The sequence below is a fragment of the Mustela putorius genome, unplaced genomic scaffold (genome assembly GCF_011764305.1).
Source record: "Mustela putorius furo isolate JIRA1106 unplaced genomic scaffold, ASM1176430v1.1 tig00003853_pilon_pilon_pilon, whole genome shotgun sequence".
In the NCBI taxonomy this organism is placed as follows: domain Eukaryota; kingdom Metazoa; phylum Chordata; class Mammalia; order Carnivora; family Mustelidae; genus Mustela; species Mustela putorius.
Window position 1 is genome coordinate 80,006,480 of NW_025422005.1, and position 6,325 is coordinate 80,012,804.

The 6,325-nt window shown below is 47.0% G+C and overlaps 1 pseudogene; it reads right to left on the bottom strand.

Annotated features, from left to right (window-relative positions):
- Window positions 1-454: 454 nt before the first annotated feature.
- Window positions 455-3,979, bottom strand: LOC123387278 (annotated as a pseudogene).
- Window positions 3,980-6,325: the final 2,346 nt, after the last annotated feature.

Genomic DNA, 6,325 nt, shown 5'->3' on the forward strand with positions numbered 1-6,325 from the left:
AGCCGAAGGCAGAGGCTTTAACCCACTGAGCCACCCAGGCACCCCTCATTAGTGGTTTCTTGATGCGGCTTTTTTACCACATAAAAAAGAAAAAAGAAAAAAAATGGCTTGCATAGATCAAAATTTTCATTTGAGACATTTCTGGAAGTCTGCATAGTTCAGGAATACTTCATATGACAAAGATGAAGTCTCTGAATGAGGCTGTAATAAGTAAGCATTTTGCATCCTTAGCTACACTACCACTGTATCTTAAAACCAAAAGTAAAATGATTTTCCTATTCCCACAATCTACTTAATTCTTGTTTTAAAATCTGAATTTTAAATGATTTTTTGGGTAATGATTCTGACCACCACCTTTATGATGTTTGAAGCCCCGTTAAGCCAATCATCACATGTTTTTCTAATTTCCTTCTAAATAGTGACTGTGGAAGCAACAAGTCCACCCAGTAGCCCATCAAGATCTATTTTCGTTCCTGAAAGTTCTTGATGAACACAGGAAAGCTCCTATCATCACCAGATAAGCTACGAGTTCACCTGTATTTCTCATTCTTTGGAAAGTTAAAGCTATATTCAAAGTCTCAAATTAGTGCTGAGCTAAATTTGTGCCTCTGTCTCACGGCTCTGAGAAACCTCAGGGGAAAACACCCACTATATTTTGATGATGGGCTTCCTGCTCCTGAAGAATCATTGGAATTAACGAAATCTGTTGGATTCTCATGGGGTAATTGTTCAGACAGGTGGCAGACACAAGACTCTGCCTTGTCACAGCCCCCACTTCTAGGTAACTGTTTTCTGTGACAAGGATTTGTAAAAGGATGAACTTTTCTTTTTCTTCCACAGATCACCTTATGTAGTTTATCTGGGCATTGTGTAGCTTTCCTAACTGTTCTATTTATGTAAACAGCCAACTATTTTGGAGACCTCTTAACCTTGATTGTGTTCTTAGTAGAGAGCTTAGACATTGCTTTTGGTTTTATTGGTTGTTTTGTTTTGTTTTTAACATCAATGGAGTGATCCTCAGTATTAGTACAAAAGTTCCGTTTTTTAACATTGTAGGCTCAGATGCCATAATTTCTTAAGTACTAGCTTCTCAGCCCAGCCTGGGAGTTGATGAACAGCGCCCAACATCCTAAAGCAACCCTTTGCTCCCCGCAGGGTCCCACTCCAGGGCAGCGAGCGGCAGGCAGGGGCAGCCACGGGCTCAGCCAGACCGCTAGGCTGGCCCCGCCCCACTCTGCTGACCCCGCCCTTCTCAGGTCATAAACATCTATCTGATGGAAGGTGAAGAGCTAAAGCAAATGAATATTTCAAGAATATACTGCCAATTTCCTGCCCATAAAAGTTGCACCAATCTACCTTTTATCAGCTGGTGCTAAAAAGAAAGATATGATAACCTTTGTAACTTCCTCATGCCTGTTATTCTTACTTGCTGTTTCAGCGATTAACAGTAAAACCCGTAAAAGGCAAGAAGGTCTGTGAAAGATGTCAGGGAACCACCGAGGGGACATTGAGAAGTTGGCCTGAGTTCCCAGGCTTTAGTGACAGCAGGAAACTGATACGTTAAAAGCTTTTAAAAAAGGACTCGGGGATAAAAGATAGGTAGGTGGGGGAAGGGCAGGGATGGAGGTTTTCACTCCTGATCTACACAGAAGCGACGGTAGCTCCACTTCCCTTGCCCTGATGTCTGAGTACAGTGCTGGGCACTCAGCGGGGCTCGCTGACACGAGACTGGGGGAGAATCTCAAAGTGGATTTAAAAGTGGCCGCCAGGGACGCCTGGGTGGCTCAGTGGGTTAAGCCTCTGCCTTCAACTCAGGTCATGATCCCAGGGTCCTGGGATCGAGCCCCGCATCGGGCTCTCTCCTCGGTGGGGAGCCTGCTTCCTCCTCTCTCTCTCTCTCTGCCTGCCTCTCTGCCTGCTTGTGATCTCTGTCTGTCAAATAAATAAATAAAATCTTAAAAAATAAATAAATAAAAGTGGCCGCCAGCAAGAGGAAGGGACGGGGGACAGTAGAATACTGGGGTCTGGTCCGCTCCTGGCTTAAATAGGAGCAAGTGTCAGGTAGAAGAGGCCTAAATGCCTTCAGATAACCGGCTCCCAACAACCTTGGTCTCATTCTCAACAAAGAATAGAAAGGAGGGATCATCCAGGCTTTTGGGACCATGGAACCTAATCAGCTTTCCATCAAGCCATCAGCAAGCTTTATTTCTCACAGCACCCATTTAATGCCTCACCCTTGGGCTGGGCCCTGCAGGGTTGCAGATGAGGTGCAAACTGGATGTGCTTAGGAGGGGCCAGACCAGCAGGCCCAGGAAAGCACTATGATCCACACAAGACTGTGGAATGTCAGACTGTCCCTTGGGTGTGAGAGGGTGCAGTGGAGCCCTGAGAACAGGGGACAGATGGACAGGATAGGGACTTCATTGGGGAAGTGAGGCTGGAGCCTAGGAGATCCCGGAGTGGCCATCCCTTGCCCTTGCTTCTGCGAGGTGTGAAGAGCTGACCCTGCTGAGAGGAAGGAAAGCATCGCTTGCCACTTTCTAGAACTCTGCCCCTCCCAGCAGCCGCCAGCTCCACACATCAATGCTCAAGGGCCACAGTGAGAAGCAAGGGCAGAAAGGAGCAAAGAGGGTGGACGGGGACAAACCCAGCTCCAGCTCCAGCTCCTTCGACCAGGCAGGGTGGCTTTTGCAGCTGGCTCTTGAGCTACAGAAGTGGATCTTCAGGTTCACTTGCCCCCTGGCAGGGAGGGGCTGGGAATGCATCCAAGTATGGCTCCTGAGAGTCCCTAGGATCAGATAAAAACCCCAAGCCCAGCTCTGCTGCAAGGGTCTGTCAACATCCTCATAACTGGATATGCGAAGTGCTGACATATTTAGCCTGCTTAATCACTGCCCCACCCCGTGGAGGAAAACTGAGTTCAGGCACTTGAGGACAGAGAAATAGCAGTGACCTTTCTGCAGGACTGATGATAACTCGCTCCTTATAAGGAGCAGACAAGAGCCCCACGCTCATGGCTTAGGAATGTGTGTATCCGTGTGTGTTCTAACCTTACCTGGCAATGGGCCTCCACACCTGAGCTCAGCGTTTCCAGGACAGCAGAATGGAGTGGGTTTCTCTTCTCCCTAAACCGAGAGAGTATTGATTGCTGCAGGTAATCCTAACCGTAAAGTTTCCCAAACAGCACTATAATTGGATTAAATTTAACCAATGAGCTGTTAAAAGGAAAAAAAAAATGTTTTCTATTGTTTGAAAAACAACTAACAGGTATATAAAGTCCTGCCTTACAGTGGGTCATTATATAACCCTAAAAAAAGGGGGGGGGTCAAAATTCACAGTGATCCAAAGCCAAACGTGCCTCTGGGAGCTAACAGTAACAAGCCCTCAGTAATCTTAAGTATTCTTTACATATAGTGCCTCCCCTGGATCAAATACTTCATTTATGATCTGTTCATTCCTATATTAACCTAGTAATCATGCCCATTTTACAGATAAGGCTACTGAAGTTCAAGGAGAGGTTTAGTCACTTGCCTGAGTTCACCTGGCTCACAAGTAGAAACCAGAGATTTCAACCCAAGTATTTCTGACTCCAAAGCCAGCAGCATTCTTTCAGTGGGAGCCACAAACCCCTGCATGACTTCCCTAGTGTCCCTTCTGGGTTGTGCAGGGTGAAAAATGAAGAGGGCCACTCATACTTGTCCTGTTCTTCATGAAGACTTCCAACTTTGAGAAATAAAGGAATGTTGGACTTCCTCCGAAACTGTTTTTCCTTCCAATATTGGGTTGCTCGGAAAAACACGGAACCAGAAAGACAAATCCCTGAGCGCTCTCCCTGCTTAGCGGGGCAGCCTGAGGTCTTCTTATGAAATGCTTCATGGCTGAACTGCCCTGTCCCTATCCTCTGGCTGCTACTAACACCCACACGGGCTGCATGGCTCTGGCTCCTGGAGCTACTCAGCTGGGCCAGACATACCCCCATATTCCGTGCGCCTGCCCAGACATTCCAACACCTCGACCCATTCTTCACTCAAACATATATTCATTATTCATGCAACCAAATATTTCATACACATTATATGTGCAAGCACAGTCTTAAGGTCTTGGTGGGTAAGACAGAGATGGTCACTGCCCTCTGGGAGCTGACATTCAGGAATGTGGAATAAATAACCAACTAGTTAATTGCTTGACTACAATGATGTAAGTCCTGCGAGGATTGCTAAGTCGTTGGGAGAGTGCAGAAGAGGGGGAGGGTGGGAGGTCCTGCTAGGACTCAGGGATCAGGGAAGGTCTCCCCGGGAAGAAGACGAGATGGCTGGATGCACAGAAAGAGTGGTCAGTGGTACAGTGTGAGGCCAGAGAGGTGAGCAAGTTCTGATCCTGAGGCCCCTTCATAGATCTGGACTTGATCTTTGAAACGATGAGACTCCCTTATAGGGTTTAGGTGGTGACTGGTATGTGTGTATTAATCAGGGAAGAAAAGAATGAGGTGTATGTCAACATGTGTATCCTAGATCACGCTGAGAATTAACAACTGCCCTTTGGCTTTTGGTCCCTCTGAAACAGTAAATCTGTAGTAACTTAAAGGCTGTCACTCAGAGAGGAGCATAGTAAGTGTTTGTTCTTGACAATGGTGATTTAAGCTCAGGAAGGGGAAGGGTTCCCCCCCACCCCTGCCAGCAATCTGAATCTGGATGTTCTTCCTGCATAACCACACTCAGAGGTAGACCCCTGGAGGCCCATTAAGAAAGGTGGATTTGGGGGCAGAGGGTAGGGGGAGAGGTAAGGCAAAGAGTACAGTGGTGCTGGGACCCGATCCCTTTGCTGGGATTGTCTTTTCCCGGGGCCCTGGGAAAGCATTGAGCGACCTCCAAACAGCATTCTCAGATGAGATCCGACATGTCTCCACTGGAGACTGAGGCCTTTGGTTCTGGAGCCTTTTTCCTTAGCAACAGTGAAGTCTTTGCCCCAAAGGACCCTCTGAATTCTCCTCTCTCCCTATCCTCCTGGGACCTAAATGCCTAGAAGGAAGCATACCATTCCTGACTGACTCCCTAGGAGGAATATTTATGGTGGCAACTCAGAGCTAGCTGGGGCCTAGGCAGGGCATGGAAAGGAAGAGTTGCAATGTCAAGAAGGACTTTTTGATCAGTCGCCTGGTGGGAAGGCAGCAAGGCCAAAAACCTCTTATGCCTGCAGCATGGCCCCACCCAGAGAAAGTTCCGCCTTTGGATGCTCGACTTGTCCAGAACTGAGGGAGATGGAAACACACACAGACACACACTCCCTACGCTTCTTGGTTAAGGGAATGTTAAACTTTCTTTAAAGTGTTGTTCTTAAAATTATATTGGGAGGCCACATTTTTTTTTTAACTTGTGAGAGTATGTCCCCACATCTCAATAAACTGTGATTAAAATAATAAAAAAAAAAACCCTCCCTCTAAACATGACTAAATTTAGTGTCAGTGACCAAACGTACACCAACTTACAACATTAGCAACCCTGCTGTGATGCCTGTTCTGTCAGGCCCTTTTCCTAGTATTTTGTACGTCACCACACATCTGAAAATTTTCCACGGCAATTGTCCCCTCCAGAAAAGTGCTGGGAGTGAGTTCCCAGGCAGTGTTGCTCACACGAGAGTCTGGGCAGCATGCAGTGCTGCTATCACGCGATGAAAAGAATGTGCGAGAAAAGAGATAACCTCTGAAATGGGGGCGGGGTGGGGGGGAGGTGGGAGTTTCTAAACAAATGTTGTCAGTTCTGCTTCACAGCCATTATGAATGGATAACCAATTAGCAAAAGGCCAAATATACGTGTGTGGCATTGCCCTGGGCAGTGGCCAGATCCAAGAGCCTCATGTCTCCAGATGGCCTCCAGCTCTGTGGTGTCCAAGCCAAGCCATTATAGCCACAGTCTTTGCCTGGTGCTGGGGCTCTGAGCCCAGCCAAGGAGATAGGTTGAGATAGTGGCTTGTGTCTTGCCTGGGGGGATCAGGAAACTCTTCTAGAAGCAGCCAGCCCTGCTTGTTATCAGTTGTGGGCTTTGGCCCAGTCTTCTCTCCTGGTGTGGTCTTTATTTCTGTATCTCAAAAATGATGGCAACAACTCAACAACATTTGACTGAGGACAGACTGTGTGTCAGGCTGAAATCCATATGAGTTAGGATACTGCCATCCCTTCAGTGACAGTGAAGTCGTGGATGGAAGACATTAAGCACCACATGTGAGGTGACTCCAAATATTAGAGCATCCGCATTTACCCAGTGAGCGTTTAAGAGAGGATTTCATTGATGTAAATATCAAAATGTGTCAGGATAGAAATGAAAGAGAC